The 24,553-nt window shown below is 46.4% G+C and overlaps 5 non-coding genes across 5 annotated transcripts; 3 read left to right on the top strand and 2 right to left on the bottom strand.

The window, feature by feature from the left end:
• The first annotated feature begins 2,872 nt into the window (after positions 1–2,872).
• Positions 2,873–2,944, top strand: trnap-agg (transfer RNA proline (anticodon AGG)). The gene has a single exon. It is a non-coding gene; the product is annotated as a tRNA-Pro (tRNA).
• An 840-nt stretch (positions 2,945–3,784) lies between these two features.
• Positions 3,785–3,856, bottom strand: trnaa-ugc (transfer RNA alanine (anticodon UGC)). Its single transcript has one exon. It is a non-coding gene; the product is annotated as a tRNA-Ala (tRNA).
• A 3,596-nt stretch (positions 3,857–7,452) lies between these two features.
• On the bottom strand, positions 7,453–7,525 carry trnak-uuu (transfer RNA lysine (anticodon UUU)). Its single transcript has one exon. It is a non-coding gene; the product is annotated as a tRNA-Lys (tRNA).
• Positions 7,526–8,025: 500 nt separating this feature from the next.
• trnaa-agc (transfer RNA alanine (anticodon AGC)) lies at positions 8,026–8,097 on the top strand. The gene has a single exon. It is a non-coding gene; the product is annotated as a tRNA-Ala (tRNA).
• A 13,244-nt stretch (positions 8,098–21,341) lies between these two features.
• trnak-uuu (transfer RNA lysine (anticodon UUU)) lies at positions 21,342–21,414 on the top strand. The gene has a single exon. It is a non-coding gene; the product is annotated as a tRNA-Lys (tRNA).
• Positions 21,415–24,553: the final 3,139 nt, after the last annotated feature.

Below are 24,553 nucleotides of genomic sequence, written 5' to 3'. Positions count from 1 at the left end.
GTGGGCGAGCTAAAAAGAGAGCACGGGTGAAATATGATTCATTTTGTGTTAATGGTTATGTTCACAAAGAGGTCAGCGTAAAACTGACCGACCGACCGACTGAGTGATTGTCAGACTCACCAGTGCAGAGTTGCAGGTCCAGGCTAGACACCATTGCTGGATGTGGATTGCTGGCCCTGAGTTGGGCCAGCAGCTCGACATAGTCTTCAGGAACCAATCAAATCCCTTCGCTGTTCTACCAGCCCCCTGTGCATACATTTCAATGGCGTGCACTGGCCCTGGTTCAGAGCGCGTTGCCAAGGAGCTCTCGGCGCTCACGGCTCACGTGAAAAATAGAAGGAAGCGGAGCGGCGCGCTGCGCTGCTATGCGTGTTGTGCGCGGCAGTCAGAAAGGTTAATAACATTGGAGGCCATCACAAACTCCGTGCACGTGGCGCTTCCGCATCCAGTGCGTTTGCTCCCAACGGGAGCTCCTCCAATGGGGTGGGAACTGGGCGGAGCCTTGGGGAGATGCTACATTCGTGCTTCATGCTAGTTTTCCAAGACCCCAGCTTTAAGCAATATACACTTCTGTTCTCGGACTGGCAGCTCTGTAAAAACGGTTCAGTGGTCGATTACATGTGCATTTCAACAAGAAGACAGTTAGTATAACATTACACCCACGTCACACATAGGACTCTGGGTAACGGGGTCCATGTTGCCACTCTGCATGAAATGTGTGTTTTTTGTTTATTTTTATTATATAAACAATTTGAAGTAAATGCAAACACAGACAACATGAAAATAAAAATGAAAGAAACAGCTCCATTTCACTGTTTCCTTTTGAGAGTCACTGTGACAAGTGTCGGTTTGTAAATAACACCATGCTGATCACAACCCCCCAAAAACAGGCCACAGTAACACTGTTGAAGGCATAGCCACGTGTGTGTGTGTGTGTGTGTGTGTGTGTGTGTGTGTGTGTGTGTTCTTGTATTTCTATCCTTGTCGGGGCCAAATGTCCCCACAAGGATAGCAAAACGTGGAACGAGGTGCCTTGTGGGGACCTTTTTCCGGTCCTAAGTTGGAGAAACAGTGTTTTCTTGACCATGTTGTTGTTACTGAAAAAAGTAAAAGTGCAAAAACATTTCTTTAGGGTTAGGCTTTGTTGTGGTGTGGGTTAGGGTTAGGGTTAGGGTCAGGGTTAGGGGCTAGACATGAATGGGAGTCAATGGGCGGTCCCCACAAGGATAGAAATACAAGACTGTGTGTGTGTGTGTGTGTGTGTGTGTGTGTGTGTGTGTGTGTGTGTGTGTGTGTGTGTTTGTGGGTCAATTTGTAATTCAGACATACATACAAAAGGAAAAACACTCATTCGACTGGCGGTGATCCTCCCGTCCATTGCCAGTGCGTCATGTTTTTTCTGTCCTTAGCGACTGTAGGATGACAACGCCTTTGACACGCCCACTTTATCTGTGAGAAATGAACTAAATTCCTGTTTTTGTCTGTCACTTGCAGGAAGGATTCATGGACGTGGTGGGTGTGTCTACATAGCACAGTAACACACACACGACACGCAGTGCTTCTTCATCCACAGTCACAACCTGGAAATGACTTCCTGTGTCTCTTCTCCAGGGGAAGCCGTGCCCCATTTGTGGGAGAATGTTTGTCCGGCTCCCCGCTCACCTGCGGTCCCAGCACCGCCTAGAGAACCCAACTGAGGAGGAACTCCTCATCAAGTGGGCGCACGGCCGGTGAGAGTCCGCCGCACGCTTTTTTGTCATGACATGTGGCGTACAAGTCGTCACGACCGTCATCTTTGTCTGTTGTGTAGTTATAATTTATGACATGTTACATGTGGACTGTCACATTGCACAAAGAAAAAAAAAAAAAAAAATGAAACCAGGTCTTCACGAGGTTGGGATGTCATCCCTCGTCTCGCCCTGATCCGGTGGACTGTCTGATGTGTGACAGGAAACATGTTGTCCTCATAGACAAGCACCTCAGAGACACACATCATGTCCGTGGCAAGGTGGTCAGTGGAGTGTTTTCATGTTGAAGCTAAACTGTGTGGTGACATTAATGGACGCCACCCCGGTGGCGCCCGGTTCATGAGGGAAGGGGTCACGCTTTTTGATCATCTCTGATTTGTCTCCCATATGAGATTCAGTCGAGGTCCCTCCAGGCCAAAAGGGCACATTATGTGGAGCAGCTGGCACAACTCCGAGCCAGCAGTCCTCAGCAGCCCATGGTGTCCCACCTGGACCTGGACCTGGACCTGGACCTGGACCTGGACCTGGACCTGGACCTGGACCTGGACCTGGACCTGGACCTGGACCTGGACCTGGACAGTGGTGAGCCCTGCAGGCCGGGGGAGCTCAGCTGGTAGAGCCTCAGGTTTTTAATTTGAGGGTCCAGGGTTCAAGTCCCTGTCCAGGTGCTTTCAGGACAGATACTTGATTGAGTTCTTTCTAACAAACTGTCATAGCAGAGGGTCACAGTGCTTTAAGGTGTCTGTTGCCAAAACTCATATCCTGGTGAAATGCTGTGCTTCATCCTTTATGTTGTCAAGTGTGAGAAGTCTCTGAGGTTCTGTTGACATTGAGAATCTTCCTCTGTGACTTCTTTGACTGCCATGAGCTGGATGTGATGTTCCTGACAGAGACGTGGCTGCTGGAAGGTGAACTGGTCCCCTGATGGAACTCTGTCCCCAGGACTGTGGCTTCTTCAGTTCTCCCAGCATGCCGTTGGGCTCACTTAGGGCCTGTTTATGTCCAGGAGGACTGTTTGAAGTGGTTGAGGTCAAACTGACCATCATTCAAGTCATTAATGACTAATTTTTTTCATTTCATTTTGATTCATGACAATCAGTTGAATCTTCTTAGTTCAGCGTGTTGGCTCGTTGGTCTAGGAGTATGATTCTCACTTAGGGTGTGAGAGGTCCCGGGTTCAATTCCCGGACGAGCTCTTCAATTGTAACTGCTCTCTTCTACCAATGATTTTCAGGTTTGGTCAAAGAAGAAGTCTGTCCACCAGAGTATAGTAATGTGATTAGTTTGATATATTCCAGTTAAAAGTGAGGGTAACCAGTGTGGAAACCCTCCTCAGATTCAGAGTGATGATCTGGTTGGTGGAGGAGCGACCGGCCCCCAGTGACGTGGAGGGAAACCCCGTAGCGTCAGCACAGGTTCAGACTGCTGAACGAAGCCACACCTGGCTTTACCAACGTGACACAGCTGCTGAAGGAGCTCCGGCTCCATGCTGCTCACTCAGAGGAGGAAGAACCAGATGTTGGACTCTGCAGGCCAGGGGCCTGGTTGATCACACACTGTGGAGGATCCACACTAAAAGTCTACCAGCACCAAAAGCAGAAACATCCTCTGGTTTATAAAGCATGCAGCTCTTTCCCTTTATAAATCCAGTCCAGCTGGAAGGCTGTGCAGGTGGATTCACCTCATATCACCCTCCACACACACACTTTCTACCAGGAATGGTCACAGTACCTCAGGAAGGTTTGATCTCAATAAGCTGCTGATCGCTGGAGTTTTACTCTCAATCATGGCAGAGAAGACGAGGAGAAGGAATTTCAACAACTTCTACATTGACTTGTTGAGGGAAAAATAATTTCAACAGAAATTATTCATGACAACAACTGAAGGATCTCCGCAACAGTTCTGCTGACAGCAGTTCTATGTTCTGTTTGGCTGGAAGGATTCTCTGGGATGTTCAGAGCTCTTTGTTTCGAGATGGATTTTAACACTCAGCCTCTGTTCATAAGCTTGATGATATTGGTGTTAGACATGAAGCCTGGAGATGCTGGGGATTGATCCCAGGACCTCCTACATGCAAAGCAGGCGCTCTACCACTGAGCTACATCCCCTGCTTCCTCCACCAGTGAGTCCAGGAGGAAAACTCCTGAGAACCTGTTCCTCTCTCAGCAGGACAGTCTGGACTGTGGAGTGAGGCTGCTTGCTGGAGGTCAGTATTGATGGAAGTGGATCCATCTCTGGTCCAGGTCAGGTGGTTTCTGTTCATGGGGGTTTGATGGCTGATGGTCCATCTGACAGCCAGGTAGTGCAGCACTAAAACCATGCTGAAGGAGGCGCTGTGGCTCAGCTGCTCAGAGAGCCTGTCTCATCAGCAGGAGGTCCTGGCTTCAAACATCATCAGTCAGTCACTGCATCTGGAAAGTGACAGCAGGGTGACTGTCTGCTAAATAACCAGGGTGCTGATGCAGCACTCCTCGGTGAAGGATGGAGGTTTGTGGAGCTCAGTGAAGCAGGAAGAGTTCTTCACTTCACTTCATTGCATTAAAACAGAGAAGTTAGTCCACAAAGAGCTCCATGGCTCCAGATGCTCCTGATCCTCCTCTGCTGGGATCTCCTGCTTCATCTGCTCTCTGGCTGACAGCTGCTGCTCCAGAGGCAGAGGAAAGCCTGCAGAGGGGGGTGGACAGGAGAGACTGTCTCTCAGGGGACGGAGACACAGCAGCCATGTTTTCAGTGACTTCCTCCTTTCACCCAATTCAACGTTAAATTCAGTTTTACTGATGAAAAGTCTCCACCAGGTTTATTCCTAGAGCACATTTAAAAACAATAAAGTCCTACGGCTCACCAAAAGGACAAACCTGCAGGCCACAGAGCTCACTGCTGCCACACTGAGGACGTCTTTCACATGGTCCAGAGATTAAAAGGTTCTTTAAACATTCATTTAACAAATACTGGTCAGACTTCCAGAAGGATTCAGTGAGCTGCAGCCGTCTGTCTCCAGAGGGGGAGGCTCGTCCAAAACACTGAAACCAAGGAGGCTGTTCTGAAGACAGACTGTTCCTGTGAAACAGCTGTTCTGAAAACTCTCCCATCAGCACTTTACTCCTCATCTAACTCACTGGTGATAATTCCAGCAGTCAGGATTTAGCTGGACCAGTGGATGAGGAGAGTCCAGGCCGAGCTGCTGGAATGGAGACATGCTGCTGACCTTTAAGTGTGAAGCAGCTGAGTTTACATGACATGTTGACACCAACAGGAAATGCCTGAAGTTAAAATGGAGTATAAATTAAAAAATAAATAATATGACTGCATGTCATGAATGCACCAGATGTTTATTTTTAGGGTCAGAGCAGATCATAGAGTTTAGTTCTGCTCTTCACTGGCTTTGTCCTCCAGCTGGAGTCTGAACATCCTGGGATGAGGAACCAGGACTGTCCATATTTCATTCGAAGAAGAACATAAAAAGGGGTCTCACAGATCAGCAGGGCCCTCTGTTTTGATGATCACTTTGGAACCGTACCGGGAGTCGAACCCGGGCGAAAACCAGGGATCCTAACCACGAGACCATATGGGAGACTGAGGGACCAGGACACACCAGCTCTGTCTGGTCCAGTCTGGACCAGAACTAGTTTGAGTCAGGTGTGAAACTCCCCCAGACTCTGTTCTGGACCACCAGGTGAACTCTGGTCCCCCTGAAGATGAGGGTCAGTCTGTCAGTTTCTGCAGTTTGTGGCTCCTGACTTGATTGAAGCAGGAAGACCAGATGAGCAGCAGGAGTCTCCCTGAGTGGATCTGCTCATCAATCAGGGTCTGAAATAATCAATAGAAATGTGATCCAGAGAAATCAGACCTGTCATTCAGCTGTTTGTTCTGAATCCAGCTCTCACTGGACTGCAGCCTCCATCATCTGTGATCAGGAACTCAGTGGAGCTCTGCAGGTTATATTCATCAAACTTTCCTTAACTTTCGCTCCGGAGGTCGCCGTCTTTGCGTTTGTTTGCAATACAACAACGCGTTTTCATATGCATGCGCACTACCCAACTATTACTGCACTGCAGCGCCGCCAGTGGGCGTGGTTATGTATTACAGCATTTACATGCGTCTTCAGTTCACTAATGTGGACACTTTTTTTTTTTTTTTTTTTTTTGCTGACTCTGTCTTGATGCAATTCGTTCTGTAAAATATGAGCATTTTGGCTCCGTGTGGACAGGGCCTCAGAGAGGGAAGAACAGACGAGAAAGCATTCGCTCACAGACGCTCTCTGAGTCTCTTCCTCCCAGTCGGGGTTCAGACCAGATACTGACACAAAGCCCTGATAACAGATGGAGTCAGCCAGTCCAAGTTAAACACAACAAAAACACTTAACAATGTCTGAAAAAACCTTCAGATGACTCCTGCTAAAAGCCACAAGGCTGGTCGAGGCAACCAGAAAGAGAGAGAAATAGTAGCTGTAAAATGTTGGGATAAAAAACAATAAAATCCTCTGGTAAAATCATATTTCCCTCAACAAGTCAATGTAGAAGTTGTTGAAACTCCTTCTCCTTGTCTTCTCTGCCATGATTGAGAGTAAAACTCCAGCGATCAGCAGCTTATTGAGGTCAAATCTTCCTGAGGTACTGTGACCATTCCTGGTAGAAAGTGTGTGTGTGGAGGGTGATATGAGGTGAATCCACCTGCACAGCCTTCCAGCTGGACTGGATTTATAAAGGGAAAGAGCTGCATGCTTTATAAATCAGAGGATGTTTCTGCTTTTGGTGCTGCTAGATTTTTAGTGTGGATCCTCCACAGTGTGTGATCAGCGAGGCCCCTGGCCTGCAGAGTCCAACATCTGGTTCTTCCTCCTCTGAGTGAGCAGCCTGGAGCCGGAGCTCCTTCAGCAGCTGTGTCACGTTGGTAAAGCCAGGTGTGGCTTCGTTCAGCAGTCTGAACCTGTGCTGACGCTACGGGGTTTCCCTCCACGTCACTGGGGGCCGGTCGCTCCTCCACCAACCAGATCATCACTCTGAATCTGAGGAGGGTTTCCACACTCGTTAGCCTCACTTTTAACTGGAATATATCAAACTAATCACATTACTATACTCTGGTGCACAGACTTCTTCTGGACGAAACCTAAAAACCATCGGTAGGAGAGACCAGTCATAATTGAAGGGCTCGTCCGGGAATTGAACCCAGGGTCTCTCACACCCTAAGTGAGAATCATACTCCTAGACCAACGAGCCAACACGCTGAACTAAGAAGATTCAACTGATTGTCATGAATCATTCAGGAGAAAATAAGACTCCTGACGACATCCTGGCAAAATGAAACGAAAAAAATTAGTCATTAATGACTTGAATGATGGTCAGTTTGACCTCAACCACTTCAAAAAGTCCTCCTGGACATAAACAGGCCCTAAGTGAGCCCAACGGCATGCTGGGAGAACTGAAGAAGCCACAGTCCTGGGGACAGAGTTCCATCAGGGGACGAGTTCACCTTCCAGCAGCCACGTCTCTGTCAGGAACATCACATCCAGCTCATGGCAGTCAAAGAAGTCACAGAGGAAGACTCTCTCAGGAGAATCTCAGAGACTTCTCATACTTGGCAACATCAAGATGAAGCACAGTATTTCACCAGGACATGAGCTTTGGCCACAGATACCTTAAAGCACTGTGACCCTCTGCTGTGAGGATTTGTTTGAAAGAATTCAATCAAGTATCTGTCTTGAAAGCACCTGGACAGGGATTTGAACCCTGGACCCTCAGATTAAAAGTCTGATGCTCTACCATCTGAGCCACCCAGGCCTGACAGCAGGGTCTTGGGCGTCTCTATACCTCTCACTTATGAGTGAGACAGAGCAGACAGCTTTCCTGTCCTCCATGGTGGACAAAGAGGAGCCTTGTCTGACTGACTGACTCTTTTGACCAGAAATGGACGGATGTGGACGGATTGACAGACATTTACTGTTATCTGGTGGAAACACCGGGACATTGTTTGAAGGTTCTCCTGAAGAACGCTGAAGTGCTTCACGCTCTAGAACACTCTTTTCTTTTACCTGTTATTGCATGTTGTTTTGGGCCACACGGTGGTGCAGTGGTTAGTGCTGGAGCATCACAGCAAGAATGTCCTGGGTTCAAACCCCAGCCAGGGCTCAGGGCCTTTCTGTGTGGAGTTTGCATGATCTCCCTGTGTGTGTGTGTGGGTTCTCTCCGGGTACTCCAGCTTCCTCCTGCGGTCCAAAAACATGCATGTCAGGTTAATTGGTCACTCTGAATTTTCAAGGACAAATCCAGCTGCAGACACAGGGGATGTAGCTCAGTGGTAGAGCACATGCTTAGCATGTATGAGGTCCTGGGATCAATCCCCAGCATCTCCAGCTTTATGTCTCCAGCTATATGACTGTAAAACCTCAGCAGAGGAACTCACTCCAGCTCAGCATCAACTCTTCCAGCTCTCCACTGACAGTCATTCAGCAGCAGAGCTCTGGAGAAGATCAGTCTTCATTCTGGTTCTCAGGAAGCAGGAACCCAGGTCAACAATGACTTCAGTCTGGACACTGGGGGACAGTCCGCCTTCAGTCTGGACACTGGGGGACAGTCCCCCCACAGCCTTCAGTCTGGACACTGGGGGACAGTCCCCCCACAGCCGGTCTTCACCCAGCAGCAAATAGTTAATGATCTCTGGAGCTCTGCAGATACAGAGGCCTGGAAAATGACTCAGGTTTAGTGATGTTGGCAAAAAACTTCCTGGTCACAATGTAAAGACTCCTGAGGACACTTTAAAACAGCTCCAAAAGAGGACTGGAGCGGGACTTTAAAGAGCTTTCAGGCCTCGGCTTCATTCATTTTCTTTAAAGAGGATATTTCTGTCTGGGCTGAACTCGCCATTAGATCAGGCAGTTGTAAAGTTTCTTCTTCCCCCAACCTCTCAGTATGAACAGTGACCAGGTGGGGGCAGCATTCCGCTGATCCAGCGTCCAGCCTGCCGGAAGTCAGTAGAAGAAGAAGCTGCAGCTGCAGTTGATGCCAGTCCTGGGCTGTGTTCGAAACCGCATACTTACGTACTACTCATACTAACTTATTGAGTATGCAGTGTGTTTACACTGGCAGTATGCGATTTTGAGTATGCGAGAAGTCCCCGGATGCATACTGCATTCGCCAGAAATGTTGAGTATACATCGTGTGTTCACTACTCATACTGAAATTGCCCAAGATGCAACGCGACGGACATTTGAATAAACTTTATTCAGTTCACAATGACTGTTTCTTCATGATGTACATTTAGCAAGCTGAGTATGGTTCTAGATTTAATCTTCCCTCCATTGTTTGTGCTCGTAGGTATGTAATGTTACGAGATTTTTGATTGGATTGACAATGATTAAAAATAGTAAAAAAAAAGAAAAACAAAAAAACGAAAAAAAAACCCTTACATCTGAGGACAAGTCCATGTTGAAAGCGACCATGATGTACCAAAGACGGCGAGCCGATCTTTGTTGAAGAGCCGAAAAAACTCTCCGTCGGTAAAGCATCATAATTGGCATAATAAGTGTTCCGTTAACGGGACACCGGTCCAAACGGCGATGTCAAGCGAGATATATTGCTGAAAGGTTGCCTTCTTGTTTTCAAAGTAAAAGCACAGATTTATCACTGAGGTTTTTTTGCATGAGAAAGGGAAAGGGGGGGGGGGGTTTATTTTGGTGAAAATAACCGGAAGTGCGTTGCTCACTGCGGCTGGCTTCAATTTCTCCGAATTCGTCCGAACAAAATCATAAACGGCTGGTATTCGGTCAAATAAACGACACACTCGGGCTCTAAACGACCACTTTGTCGCCTAATTTAAAAAAAATCCCGATGAAGTTTTACATTTGACGAGTTTAGAGCTAAAGTGAAATCAGCTTGAGCAGATCGATTTCTGCTAATGGAAGAAGTGCAATGCATTGTGGGTTATTATGTAGTATGCTGTAGTGTAAACGCTTCGCATACTGTTTGATTGACTGAGTAAGCAGGATGCAGGATGGATAGTATGAGTATGTAAGGATGTAGTAGACAGTATGCGGTTTCGAACACAGTCCTGGTCTGACACGTGCTGGTCCAACAAGGATCCAGACTCAGTAAAGGTCCAACTCTTTAAACTTTGTGTTCAGAGCGGTTAAAGTGAGTTTTCCAGGAAGCTCCGGATTGATTCCTGTCGGTTTTTAACATCTGCTTTTAGCAGCAGCAGAGACGCTACAGGAAGTGGGGCACCAGTTAACACGGAGACCAGTTAATCCGAAACCCCCGCGAGCAGCGTCCTGCTGCCAGAGGAAGAAAGTGAAGCTCTTGGATTGGAGGAGAAAATAAGTCCTGATAAGGTGGAAATATTGCTGGAAGCTGCTGGAGAAGCTGAACCACAGCCACGGAGCTGCAGCTCCTTCAAAGCCACGTTTCTGGAGGACTTTCGGTGAGCTAGCTGCATGCTAACAGCTAGTTAGCACGTGTTGACCTTGAGAATGAAAGCAGTGAGCTGGTGAAGCTGTTTCCAGCCTTAAATCAGGCTGCAGGGAGGTTAAAGTGAAGCAGTGTTGTATATTTAGTGTGTTGATGCTGCTGCTGGCCTCAGTAAACTGCTTTATCAGGATCTACAGACTAGATTCAGTCAGGATGAAGAGAAATGTGAAGAAATGCTGTTAAAATGTGAAATGGTTTGATATGAGCTTCATATGTTGGTGCTGAGAGAAATGTGAGAGTGAATCAGTAGATGTGGAGCAGGGAGTGAATCTTGTTGAGACTGTTCCTCCAGTCAGTCCTGCTCTTCATCATCATCCTCCTCTCCTCAGGCCCTGGATCTCCACTGCCTCCACCCTGGTCTTCATGTCCTCCAGCCCCTTGGTCTCCTCCGTCCTGCTGGGATCCAGGGTGCTGGTAGGAACTTGATGCTCTCAGCAACTGTTCAGATCAGCCTCCTCAATAGAAAGAGCGTCCAGGAGGAAGCAGGGAGTCTCTACCTGGTTCCTGTCTTCTTCTGATCAGCAGCTCTCATTGTGTCTGGAGGATCAGGTCTGGGTCCTCTGTCCATATCAGAGCTCTTTATGTTGACATTAGGGGAGTAAATCCCAGCTTCATCAGCAGATGATATGATGTCCATATTTCTGGATCACCACACCATGTTGGCCCAGATCACAACGTCTGTCACCAGACGAATTCCACTGGATTCTCCAGCCTGCAGTCGATACGATGCTCATCTCACCATCATTTACATTGATATGAACTCCCTGAAAACACTGAAATACCATTGAACCATTTTATTTCTAAGGTCTTTATGGTGTCAGGAGTTAAACAGAGCAAACAGGATTCTTCTGGAGTTAAAAAGAAATGAATCAAATGAAAATAGAGCACTATGGTCTCACATTTCTGATGTTTCAGAGCATTTTTTCTCAGTGAGCTTAGAGAGCCTTGATGAGCTTTCAGTCATACAGAACAATTCCCATCCTGGAAAACCAGACTCAAAGAGCTTCAAGTCCTCTTTCCATCAATGAAAGCAGGGTTTTAGTGGAAAGCTTCACTCATGTTTTAGTGTGTCAAACAGAAGAGTGTTGAGAGAAGTGAGCGGAGATCCCTCCTCACCCTGTTCTTCCAGATGCAGTTCACTCATCCTGCATCAGAGCTACTAGATCCAGGAGCCTCTTCTTCTGGAGGAACTTTTGATTTAGTTCTCAGTCCAAACAAAGTGAGACATTTCAGCTGAGAAGCAGTTGAACAAAGGTAAATCCTTCAGCAGATCCTTTGCAGGTGATGATCAGCAGCTCTTTGGCTTTTACTCTACAGCTGTCTTGTAGTTTTCTTCTCTGGAAGGTTTTTCTTCCAAAAAGCAGCTGATCAACATGTTGAGGAGACAAAACTCTGCTCTGAAGGCACAGTGTCTCCTGGTGCTGAATCCAGGCTCAGAGGGTCCACTGGGACCAGGTTTAGCCAGGAGGGAGCCTCCAGCAGCCTCCCTCCAGGACCAGAGATGCTGAGCTGATAGACTTGGCAGCCTCAGTGTGGGCCAGCTCTCTGGAGGTCTGGACAGTCCGGCTGGGTCCACAGTGAAGGAGGACCAGAGATCCTCAAGGGCCGGAGACTTTTAGAAAGCAGGACATCATCTGACATGACAGAGAAGACAATGTTTTAATATTTCAGAGGGAAATCTCTGGTTTGTTCACTCCTCACACTGATCAGCTGATTGTTCATGAACTCATTCACTGCTCTCTAACACTGAATCACACACTTCCCACAGAAGGGAAACACACACCTGGTCCAGGGTTTGAACCTGAGACGCCGTCACCAGGTCAGGCTGATCAGCAGCAGAGTGAAGAGCTGGTTCTCAAGCTGTGGCTCTGGGCCCTTCTGCAGGTCATTAAAACAAATGCTCCACCGGGTCGCCACATGGTAGAGAGCTGCTGGTTCTTCAGCTTCTCTTTGAGGACACTGCTGGCTGTGGTCCTGATGCCATGTGCTTCACTCTCCCAGGAGGCGTGTGACCATCAGGAGCTTCAGACCGGCTGCTGAGGCCAGGTGGACCGTGTGTGTGAAGCAGCAGGTGTGTGTTGAACTGCTCTGGATATGTGTGTATAAAAAAACCCATTAGCAGCTCAGCACTGTGTGTGTGTGGCTGGTTGGAAGCAGTGGAGGATAGGCTCCGCCCCTCTGACCCCGTGTTGTGTGTGAGCAGGTTCAGAGTGAAAGGCCGGTGTTTCCCACAGTTCCTGTCTCAGACTGGAGGACTTGTGTAGGTGTGTGTCCTGCTGAGGAGGTTGTTTCCTGCTCTGCTGACTGGCTGAGGGCTGTTAGTCCATTGGGAACCATCTTCCTGCAGGTTCCAGCAATGAGGGCCACTAATGTCCACATGGAGCCTTTTGTTGTTTCAGTCAGTGGTTTTTGTGCAGCAGGTGGTTGGAGCTGTTGCTCGGGGGCACTCCAGAACTGTCCAGGTGGCTGTTAGCTGGCTAAGAGTCAACCGGGTTCCTGGGCTCGGTGCTTCATCCATCCCGCCACCAGCCTGCATGAAGACCAGGCTGAGAGAGTCAGAGAGTATTGGTTCAGCAGGCAGCAGAGGATTATGGGCCATATTAAAGCAGCTCTCATCTGGTGGGCAGAGTGGAAAACCTCTTGGTCTTTGACTCTGAGATGTATGTTCTTAAACAAAGTAGAAGTCACCCACACCTGTTTGAACTGGTGGAGTAGAGAAAAAGGTTTTAACCTTCACCAAAAAAAAGTTAAATTTTGTGATTTTTTCTTTCGCTGGAAACGTTAAAAAAAAGTATTCCAACTGATGTGGATACTTACCTGATGTAAAAATCTTATTTCAGCAGAGAAACTTTCCTCTGGTGTCAACAGCAGTAAAACCTCCAACAAGCTCCAGTGAAAAGAGAAACAGGTGGATCACTGCTCAGAAAGAGATTTCTGTTGAGCAGAAACAGAAATCAGAGCTCAGAGAACAAGAAGGGTCTTCTGAGTGTTTTAAACAACATCATCAGAGCGTTCAGCCGTTCCTGTTTCCACTGAGCTCATGTGAAAATACAGAGTGGCTCACAGTGAAGGAACAGTCCAGAACATTTAGTCTTTATTCCTCCTTCAGTCCTCTTCATCCTCCATGTTTCCTGAAGAGCTGATCTTTCCTGGTTTTCTTTCATTATCAGGATGAAAAGATGCTTTTTTTCTGAAGTTTGTCTGGAAATGTTCATTTACACTTCAGCATTTTCTGTGTGAGAGCTCAGAGCAGGAAGTCAGGAGACAGTGCAAAGCATTATGGGACATTGCTTCCCAGGACTTCAACATTCTTCATCATATTTCTGCAGTTTAAACATGAGCAGCAGTTTTCCAGCCCTTCCTGGTTGTTTCTCATCCAGCATGTGTTCCTGTGAGACTCCATGAGAGAAAGGCTGTTCTGTTCACCACAGCCTCTGTTCTCACACTGACTGAAGACTGGCCCAGAACACACACACTTCTGAGTTATGGCTGAAATACTGGTTTAGGAACATCTGCAGTCCTGAGTTCATCTGGAATAAAGTTCTGTTCCTGTTGAAAACATCAGCAAGCATGTTTTAGTCCCAAACAGAGGATGAGGTTATTCTGCTGCTGGACTCATTTCAAGATCATCAGCTGATATCAAGACTCAGTGGAGCTGAACTGAACTGTGCTGAACTGAGGAGATCTGACTGAACGCACTGATGGACTTCCTGATTGTATTATTATTATTATTATTATTATTACTGGCCAGTATAAAGTCTGATTTGAAGAATTTTTCTCTCTAAAAACCAGCAGGATTCATCTTTTTTCTTACCTGTTTCGAGGTTTAAAATCTTTATTCTAGATTTCTACCAAGTAAAACGTACTTGCTGAATGGACAGAGAATCTCACCAGTCATGAAGTCATTTCCTTCTCCAATGTGGTGTTTGTGTTATATTTGACCAGAGAGAGAGAGAAAGAGAGAGAGAGATTATGCTCAAACTGCAAAAGTTTTGTTTGGATTTAAAGAGGGAAGAAACGACACCCAAGTGAACTCTATACTCTTTACTGTGGTGATCCATTTTCCTGAAGTGGACACTTGCTGGGGTCTGGCCTGGTGGAGGCCTGGTGTGTCCTCCAGAGCTCCTCACTGACCCGCTTGACCTCTCCGTCCTCAGTGAGGAGCTCCACCACTCCCTCCTCCTCCTCCTCTCTGAGGACGGCCCCCCCCACCGTGATGTCCGTCCTCTGTTCCTCCAGTTCCTGTGAGACACAGAGCAGAAATCAGCCTCCACTCAGGAAGGAGAAGCAGACACAGTCAGAAAGACTGAGGACAGAAGAACCTGGACGCTGCTGTGGTTGGATGAATGCAGCTGGGGGCCCAAGTCATTCACCACCATCTTTAAATGTGTGATGGTGACGGTGGCCCCCAGCTGCAGAGGGGGGAGGACAGCCTCCCTCCACAGGACCACCTGGACACTCAGTCCATCCTGTGGATGAACAAACATGAGACATGGACATAGAAGACATCAGTGTCCCTCAGGGTCAGGGTCAGGGTGTCTCTGTCTCTGTGTCTCCCTGACTGACTGAGTGGAACTACCCTCCTTCAGGCTGGTCCTGTGGAGAGGGGGGGCTCCTCTCCCTCCTCTCTTCGTCATGGTGGCTCCAGGATCTGAGGAACCAGAGGAGGAGAGTCAGAACAGTGTTTTTGGTGTCAGGTTTAAGCTGCTAGCTGAGGAAATACGTAGCTCCTCCACCTTTCCCTCCACCGTGAGGAACCCGGTGTGGTGCTGGACTCAGAGAGCGGTCTTCCTGGAGGGGGGGGGGCTTCAGCAGCCTCCAGGACTCTCTGGTGCCAGGGGAGAGGTGGTGAAGAACCGGGTTCCCTGGGTTATGTTAATGAAGAATGGGGAGACCCTCCCACCAGAGTGTACACTGCAAAAAAGGATTTCTAAGAAAGTAAAGTCTTATTTCAGGGAAATTGTTCCTATTTTTTGTCTAAAAAGTCAAATAATCTTGACAAGCAAGTTTTGTTCTAGAAAATTATTCTGTTTTCTCAATAAGATACTACAGCTAATATTGAGCTAGAATTACTAGTAATAAGCTACAACAATGGTAAACATGAAATCCCAGCAGGGGAACAGGATTTTTTTTTCTTATTTTAAGAGAAAGACAAATTGCACAAGTTCTCAATTCAAGAAACTACACCAATTAAAGTCCAAATTCATCTGTTTTTTTTCACTGTCAACACTGACAACAAGCTTCACATGTCACATTATGAACAGAACCATAACCTGATGGACACTCATCTTAAAGGCAGAACTGAAATCTGAACTTTTAAAAGCAAGTCGGAAAACAACGTGTCCATGGAAGTGAATGCTGGAGGAGGATAAAAGATGCCAAACAACCAAATGCCAAGAGTAATAACATTATGGCAATCTGTAGAAGTGGATTGAGCCCTATATGCCATTTAGGCACTAACTTAAATTAAGAAATTTTTACTTGAAATTTGTGAAAAAAAAAAAAAAAATCTGCCAATAGAACAAGCAAAAAAATTTCTTGATTTCAGAGAATTTTTCTTCAATTAAGCCTTTCTATCTTAAATCAAGTAAATGAGACATTTTCACTCAAATCAAGTTGAAAAAAACTTGCTCAGATTTGGAATTGTTCCAGTGTTTTTGATGTTCGTTAGCTAAAACTGGAGGGATAGCCTAGTGGTAGGGTGTCCGTCTCTCAACCGGGAGGTGGTGGGTTTGCGTCCCGGCCGGGTTATTCCAAAGACCTAAGAAAATGGTACCGAATGCTTTATCTTAAATAAGAAATGTTGTGTCTCGAGATCCTTGAGGTGAAATCGAAAACAATTTTCACACAGTCAGATTCAGAAGTCTTTCATAAATTTAATGGTGCAGGAATCATGTCTGTAGGATCATCCATTCAGCCACACCGAGGGTGCGAACATGAGTGAAGTTTGTGGATTTGAGCGAGAAAATCTCTCTCCAAAATGCATTGGAGCGGATGGGAGAAAATCCTGCGCTCTCCTCAAACAAAAGCACCTGGAGAGAGAACCGTTTGAGATAAAGACAAAGTGACTCAAGAAAAAGTCCTCTGCAGTGGTGGACGGTCTCTCCACGAAGCACATGTCCAAGGACCAGCTGTGGGAGCAGGCCATCCTGCTGCAGGAGGAGCTGGCCCGAGTGCGGGAGGAGAAGACCAACTCTAAGCTGGAGCGGGATAAGAACCTGGACTTATGGGAGCTCAGCAAGAAGAGTTTAGAGGGGGCGGAGGCCCAGCTGAGGAACAAGGGATGGGAGAAGGAGGAGGCTAAGGAGAACCATTGCCAGGAGACCTCCATCTACGAGAAAAAACTGAAACACATTCAGCTGGAGCAGCACGACGCCGTCACCGAGCTGAAGCTGGACATGGTGACTGAAGCCTCCGGGTTCCAGAATCAACACGCCGAGTCTGAGTTGGAACTCCGCAGATGCATTCAAGACCTGAAGGCGGAGCGCAGGGAGAAGATGTCTCACAACAAAATGCGGCTTTGTGCCTGCCACGGTATGGAGCTGAACAAGGGGTACGAGCACCAGATGCAAGACATGGGGAAAATATCCAATGAGCAAATGTGTTCTCTGATTACAATGGAGGAGAAGAAGACGAGGGAGGAGCTGGAGGAGGTGGATGAGAGGATGAGGCTTCGTGTATTGGAGGTGAAGAAGGAGAACGACCAAAAGCTGCAGAGTTCCTCAATGATCCCTTTTATTCCAGTTGCAACAGGAGAGATTCACCACTGTCCTCAGTCTGGGTGAGTTCTCAAGTTCTGAGATACAGGCTAGTATTTATAGTCTCTCCTGCATTAACATGTCTTAAGAGTCTGCACTCAGTCAGGAAGGGACACATATTTAACATATGAAGTGACAAAGGAATAAACTCCAACCACCCAACCCACTTCAAACCCCCTGTGGCTGCTGATGCATCTGAGAAGAACAGCATTCAAACCATAGATAGCTTTTGGAGAATGGGCCCGGTCAGGGGGAGACACATCTGTTTAGCATGTAACAGGACAAACAGGAATGACATCCCCCCTTCTCGGCTACAGTTGTGTGAGGATCAAAGTCTACTTAAAGTTGATAACCATCACATGCAACAAATACATAAAATTTCCATCACAGATATTACAAAAAAAATCACCCCAAATGTCCGGGTTTTGCACTGAATGTTTGGTTGGAGTCGAGCTGCCTTTCACCCCACTTTCCCTCATCCTATCCGAAGTCACTACGTCAGCTGGCGGAGCCTCCTGAGCGCGCACCTGGACCTTATTAGACAGAGCACGGTGAGCCCAGATGAGGAAGGAACACGGGTGGCTCAACAGCGCGAGCAGCGCGAGCCAAAATAGCCTGGAGAGTTCTGGACTTACCTCAAAGCGATCGTGCAGGCGATCTCCCCAACACGGTCAAAAAAGACACCTGAAGAACAGCCGGTAAGCCGCCATGTTGGTGCTGGCGATTCAGCGTCCAGGCACGCTGGGACATTTTGAGATTGCTTCAGTGAAGATTGGACACTGGAGTTGCTGCGGATTGTGTTTATTTTGTAAAAGGAATGGATTGTTTATTTCATAAAAAAGAGAAATAATTATTTACTAAAACGGTAAAACAATGTTTATATTTTATTTTCTAAAAGCCCTCCGAATTGATTGAGAAGGAATAAAGATTAAGACGTAATATAGATTTTGCAGTATTAAAAAAGCGGAAATAGAAAACTTTAATTTATTTCGTTTAAAATGCTAAAAAGTGTTTGGTAAAATATTGTTAATTAATGTAAGGGTTTGAAATGTACTTGTTAAAATGCATTGAAGCTAAAACAAGAGTGATAACATTTTGTGTTAAAATGATCAATTTTGTGTTTGTATTCAAGCACTGACATTGTATTCCCTTTGTTTTCTTTTGAGGTTTTTCCACCTAACGCCAAACACCTAACGGCTAACCCTGCCGTTAAAACTAACGCTGCAACTGCAATAAAAGAAACTAAAAAGGCAACGAGTGGAGTCCTGCGTGCTTCAGTTGGGGGACATCCTTTCAAGTGGGGATTCTGCACAAACCTACACGCACTTGACACTAAACATTATCTTTATTATCTGGAAAATAAAAAAAATATATTTAAAAGTACATACCGGCTGCGCTCTCTCTCGCTCCCCCCCCCCCCCCCCCCCCACACACACACACACACACACTGTAAATGAGTTTGGGCCCTGCGCCCTGGAGACGAGCCCAAGCGAGCATTCTGATTGGCCCAGACACGAGCTGAGATTTCTAGGCAAACTTTCTGATTGGCCGAGATGGGCTTACTTTGGCCTTACTTTGCTCAAAGAGCAGAGTGCTGCAGCATGTAGGAGGTCCTGGGTTCAGTCCCCAGCATCTCCAAGTTTTATGTCTAAAATCAATATCTTCAAGCTCATGAACAGAGATGAAGTGGTTTATTAAAAGGATTGTCTCAGAGAGTGGACGAACAGACCAGAAAATCTGTCATCAACAGACGCTCTGTGTGTCTCTTCCTCCTGCTGGTCCTCCTCTGTGGCTGAAACACCGGCTCACGGTGAAGCAATTCCTGCAGTACTGAGGTCAGGAATGGAGGAAAACTTGAAGTATGTCTTCTACAATCAGAAGAAGGAAACTTCCAGACTGAGTCACGGTTGTCAAAATGTGCTTGCTGCTTCTACATCAGTGAGGAGAGTTTATTTTCCACAAGCAGAGACCATCAAAAACACAAACACTATATTAGGTTGATACTTCAGCACCATGGACAGCTCTCTGTGTGTGTGTGTGTGTGTCTGTGTGTGTCTGTGTGTGTGTGTGTGTGTGTGTGTGTGTGTGTGTGTGTGTGTGTGTGTGTGTGTGTGTGTGTGTGTGTGTGTTCCGATGCACCTATATGCCTGCAAATGTGTCATTCACACCAAGTCCCTTGCAACTGCATTAAAGCTAGGGTAGACGACGTTGTCCAAAAGCACTTTTTGTCATACTGAGTGAAATGCTCCTCCCCCCTGGGAGAAGTCAAGACATTATGTTAAAAAAGGTGCGGAAAAAATCTGACCACTGAAGCGGCCAAAGGACAGTAAAAACTCCGACCAATCATAAGGCGAGGACCGCTCTTAATAAACCAATCATATCCTTTCGCCGTTCTACCAGCCTCCTGCGCGTACATTTCAATGGCGTGCGCTGGCCCTGGTTCAGAGCGCGCGCGTTTCCAAGGGGCTCTCGGCTCACGTGAAAAATAGAAGGAAGCGGAGCGGCGCGCTGCGCTCCTGTGCGTGTTGTGTGCAGCAGTCAGAAAGGTTAATAACATTGGAAGCGATCACAAACTCCGTGCGCGCGGTGCTTCCGCGTCCAGTGCGTTCGCTGCCAACGGAGCTCCTCCAATGGGGTGGGAGCTGGGGGGAGCCTTGGGGAGATGCTACATTCGTGCTACATGCTAGTTTTCCAAGATCGTCGACCCTAGCTTTAAGATGATACCAGCACCATGGACAGCTCTGTCAGCCCTTGTCCACTGGTTCCTTCTCAGCTTTACAATCAGACAATCAACCATGAACATGAGTAATATGTAGAGCCATATGAAATCCGTTTTAACGGAATTGCGGACGGAATCGCGGAAATGGCCAATGAAAACGGAATTGGAATAAAACGCGGAGTATTGCGGAATTCGTCCTAATCTGGTCTGAAATTCAGTTTTTGGGAGAAAATGGAACCTTATAGTGCAAAGCAAACATGCCGGGGGGACCGCCCGAGCTGCTGCAACGTGTACGTCACTTCCACAGCGCTGCTAACATGCTAAAGCTGCGTTCACAACGTCAAATGCTTTCCGCAATTTTGCGTCAAAATACAATTGAAAACAAATGTGAACGCGCGTTCTAGCCGCGACGAGACGCGACGCAACAACACGATGTCCAAGCCAGCTGCTCCCTCCCCTCTCACACATTCAAAACAGTTCCGAAACTCCACGCTAAGCGCTAAATACAGAGCAGAACAGTACACGGACTTTTATGCCTCAGGGGAAAAGCTTTTTTGTAAATACTGTCAACATACTGTGGACTGGACTCGCAAAGACACATGCGACTAATTGAAAAGTATTTCTTTGTTGCAGGACTTTAAACATTAAATCGACTGTTATATCCTATTAAATTGTGGACATTTATTCATTTCCACTTACCAGACACATTTTTTTATGGTCAAAATGAGCATAAAAAACAAAATACCAAATTCAGAAATATTAAAACGGAAAAAACGGAATTGGGGAAAAAATAAAACGGATTTCATATACCTCTAGTAATATGTGTGTTATGACATGGTCTGTCTTCAGTTAGGGTCAAACACCAATGTCAGAAAAATACAATGATGATGCTGATTTGTTGACATGATGTCAGGTTTGAACATTGAGCTTCAGCAATAAACCACTTGTTAGAGTCATTTGTTGTATGTGGTAAACTTCTCTTTCTTTCTTTCAAAGCTACAGGACTCCAGATGTTAGGTTAACCTACTTTAGTACAGCAATTTATGAAAGTCAGTAAAAATCATTGAACTCCCATCAATCTCCTGTCAAACTTTAGAAAACGACATTTCATGAGCTCCAATTTTACCCCTGTCAAAATGAATATGGCCACAAGAGGGCGTTGCTGACATGTGGAGCAGTGGCAGCAGATGATCCAGAATACTTTATTTTATTATCATGTAAAACAGAGAAACTCCTGGAAACTCTGTTTGAGGAAGAGACTTTGAGGAGCAGCATCAGTTTCTTCATCATCTCATCATCTCTGTGCAGCTCCAGAAGGATTTTTACAGATGTTACAGATGTTTGATTCTCAGTGGACCACACTGAGTGCTAGAGGAGTCTCTATGTTGACATTACTATAATTTCAACAAATCATAGATCTTATCTTACAGATTAGCAGCCCCTGGTTTTTGCATGCAGATCTGGGTGTGCAGACATTACTGGACACAACACTGTTCTCCCTCCATCTCTTCTGGACTGAGTGAGAGTCTCCCTCTAGTGGAGGCAGAGAGATCCAGCTGAGCTCCACGTGCAGCCAGAAGAAAGAACAGAGTGAGGAGCAAACAACCAAAACAGGCACAAGCTGGAAAACATGAATCTACTCTCATGGAATGTACAGCTCTGGATGGCTCAGATGGTAGAGCATCAGACTTTTAATCTGAGGGTTCAGGGTTCAAGTCCCTGTCCAGGTGCTGCAGGAGGATTTTTTTGAGTGGGTCTACATTCTAACTAATCCCCCTTGCAGAGGGTCACAGTTTGGTCAGGTGTCTGTGACCAAAACTCATGTCACTTGTGTCCTGGTGATATGCAGTGTTTCATCTTGATAATGCCAAATGTGTCAAGTTTGTGAACTCTCTGAGATTCTGTTTCCTCTTGAAGCCTCTGCAGTGTGAACGGCCTTATTTTCAGGCAGCAGACCAAAACAGTGTTGTCAGACAGAAGAGCTGGAGGACATGGTTCCTGGAGAGAAGCAGAGCTGAGTCCTCCAGTGGTTTCATTTAGGATGTGAGGGACTCAGCAGCACAGCGGCCCAGCAGGAGTCATGGCTGTGAGACGCTTCCCCTCCCTCCTGGGTCAGGGCTCTCTGCTCATGTTCTGTGTGAAGCAGGAGGTTCAGGCTGGCCACGGATTGGACGGAGGCTGATGGGACTGTCTATAAGGGGAAGACCAATCCAAGGCCGGGGCTCCACTTCTCTCTCTGGCTCCCAGCTGAACTCAGGCAGTGTGAAAGTTCTGGTCTGGATGTTTTTTCTCAAAATGAGGAAAAATGACATGATCCTGATGAGACGTAGTTTCACTGTCAGTCAGTCTGTTAGAGTCTAAACAGTCTGGATCTGTGAGCAAAGCCAGAGTTTAATGTGTCTGAAGCTGAAATATGAAGTTTAACAGTCTCTTTGTAGAGCGTCTGTTACACATCAGTCACTACTTGGACATTAAAATTCTGCTTTGAGTTGAACAGGTGAAGCTGCTGCAGCTTTAACATCAATGATGTTTCAGGATTCAGTGACTTTCTTTCCTTGCAGACATTAGAAAAGCCTCAGAGCCAGGAGAACGGCCGCTCTGTGGAAAAGTCCTGCTGTGTGTCACCAAACACTGGATGGAGATCCAGACACTCCAGAATGCCAAGGAGAGAGGGACGGTGAACAACATGGGGGAGGGAGAGTCCTCCTGGGGGAGGACAGTGTCTGCTGCTGCTCTGCAATGCCCGGGGATTGAATCTAGAGAAACAGCTGAGGACAACAACAGCTGCAGTGGAAGAGTCGGAGGAGGAGAGCTGGAGAGAGCGGAGTGAGATGCTGACTTCTTCACTCATCAAACACACATTTAGTCTTCAAGTGAGGAACCCTGAGGGACAGGAGGACACCCAGTCATGGAGTCTGGACATTTAAAGAGCAGCTGCAGCCTTTTTCATTCCACTCTGACTGGAGGAGTCCTGCTGCTCAGACTTCATGATAACACTGCTGGATTAGTTGTGTTTCAGGAGGAGGCCAGAGGGGGGCGCTAAGAAAGGCCATGGAGAGGATTGTGGAGGAGCAGCAGCAGGTCAGCTGACTGACAGCAGAGAGAAAAGTCTCATGTCCACAAAGAATCAAGGCCTTTCTCTGAAGCAGTGGTCTGCTGCAGTCATTTGAATCCAGGCTGAACTGTTGTCAACACAGCTGTCAACAGAGCAGGAAACAGATCAGGAAGAAAGTAGGAACAGAGCAGCAGACAGACCACCAAGAAAAGATCCAGGAGAGTCCAGGAAGAGCCGCATTTTCATCCTCTGCTTCTCAACAAATAAACCATCAACTAAAGAGAAACTAGCCTGACTGGAAACTCTGTTTCCTGCTCTGTTGGTTCACTGCTGCTCCACCTGTGGAGTCCTGATGACAACTGGAAAACTCTCTTTACTGCTGTGACGCCAAAGAACTGCTGACTACGGCTGTTTCCTCCGTTTCCATGGAGACCAGTGGCAGCAGTTTTCTAAAGGTTGTGTTTTCAGAGGCTGTGAGCAGCGTGGTGGTGGAAAGAGGACGGAACAAGAAACAGTTCAACAGACTTTATTAGAACAAACATTGAACATGTTCCCAAATCAATCCAGTCAGGAGGGAATTCTCTGTGTTTCCTTCTAAACCAATGAAACAAAGCTCTCAAACAGGAAAAGAGTTCTCTGACTATCAGCTGACATCAAGACTTCAATCAGGAATTTAAGCTTCAGAGAAGATGAGAAGAAAACAGAAGAAACAATAAACTAGTGTGGCACCCTGGACATTCAGTTGGTTCTTTTGATGTCCAGATTGTGTAGTTTTGTTGATTGTCTTGCCCCCCCACTTTTTATTTGATTGAGATTGATGTTATTGTCGGTCTTGTGTCACTGCTCACCTGCTTGGATCTCGGGCAATACCCAAATCTGCCAGTCGGAGGCAGCATGAGTGTTTTCTAGGGGAAACTGGGGCTGTTTCTCAAACCCACAAAGAAGCCAGCGCAGGAGCGGACTCAGGGCAGAGAACAGCATTTATTTTCCAAACATTTATTGTTTGTATTGCATTTGCAGGTGAGTAAAGTGCACAAGTGCTACAGATATGCTTTCATAACGTCTACCCTTGTTTCACGGTGTTGTGTTTCATGTATTTAATGCGTTTTAGATCAATGGAGGGAGGCTATCACTAGCATCAAGTGCTGATCTGGTTGTGTATTATGTGTTGTCATGTTATTTTCAGTGTTGTGTGTTTGTAAAGATGTTTAAGTATTTGTGAGCCTTTACTGAAATGTGAAAGTTAGTATTGTGAGTTCATTGAGTAGTTTTATGTATAAATAGTTAATAGTAGAGGCTGCACGTGATATGCTTGGTATTATTATTGTTTAGTTTTTGCATTATTTGTGTTAGAAAACTAGAAACCCACAAAGAAGCCAGCACAGGAGCGGACTCGGGGCAGAGAGCAGCATTTATTTTCCAAACATTTATTGTTTGGATTGCATTTGCAGAGCTCCTGTATGAGAAATACATTCCATTGGCACGTGGACATCTGGTGTCATCCTTGTGCACGTGCAACACCAGCTTCACTAAATATTGATCAAAACAGAGTTTTTATGAACAAAGAGGACAAATGAATCTGGACTGTTTCACAGATTGTGTCTAAGATCTGTGTCTCAGTAGTTTGATCATATTTACTGAGCTGCTAAACAATTAGAAATCATTGAAAGTTGAGGATTGACTTTAAAATCTGATTCAGAGGAATGAAAAACTTCACCAAGCAGAGAATTACATGACTGAACAATTCATCATTTTTCTTCTGCAGTCAGTCCAAAAATTCTCCTGTTTTCTGACACATGACTCAGAAATGAAGA

The sequence above is a fragment of the Salarias fasciatus genome, unplaced genomic scaffold (genome assembly GCF_902148845.1).
Source record: "Salarias fasciatus unplaced genomic scaffold, fSalaFa1.1, whole genome shotgun sequence".
Classification (NCBI taxonomy): Eukaryota; Metazoa; Chordata; class Actinopteri; order Blenniiformes; family Blenniidae; genus Salarias; species Salarias fasciatus.
Note: the sequence above shows the minus strand (reverse complement) of the source record. Positions and strands in the feature narration are given on the sequence as shown.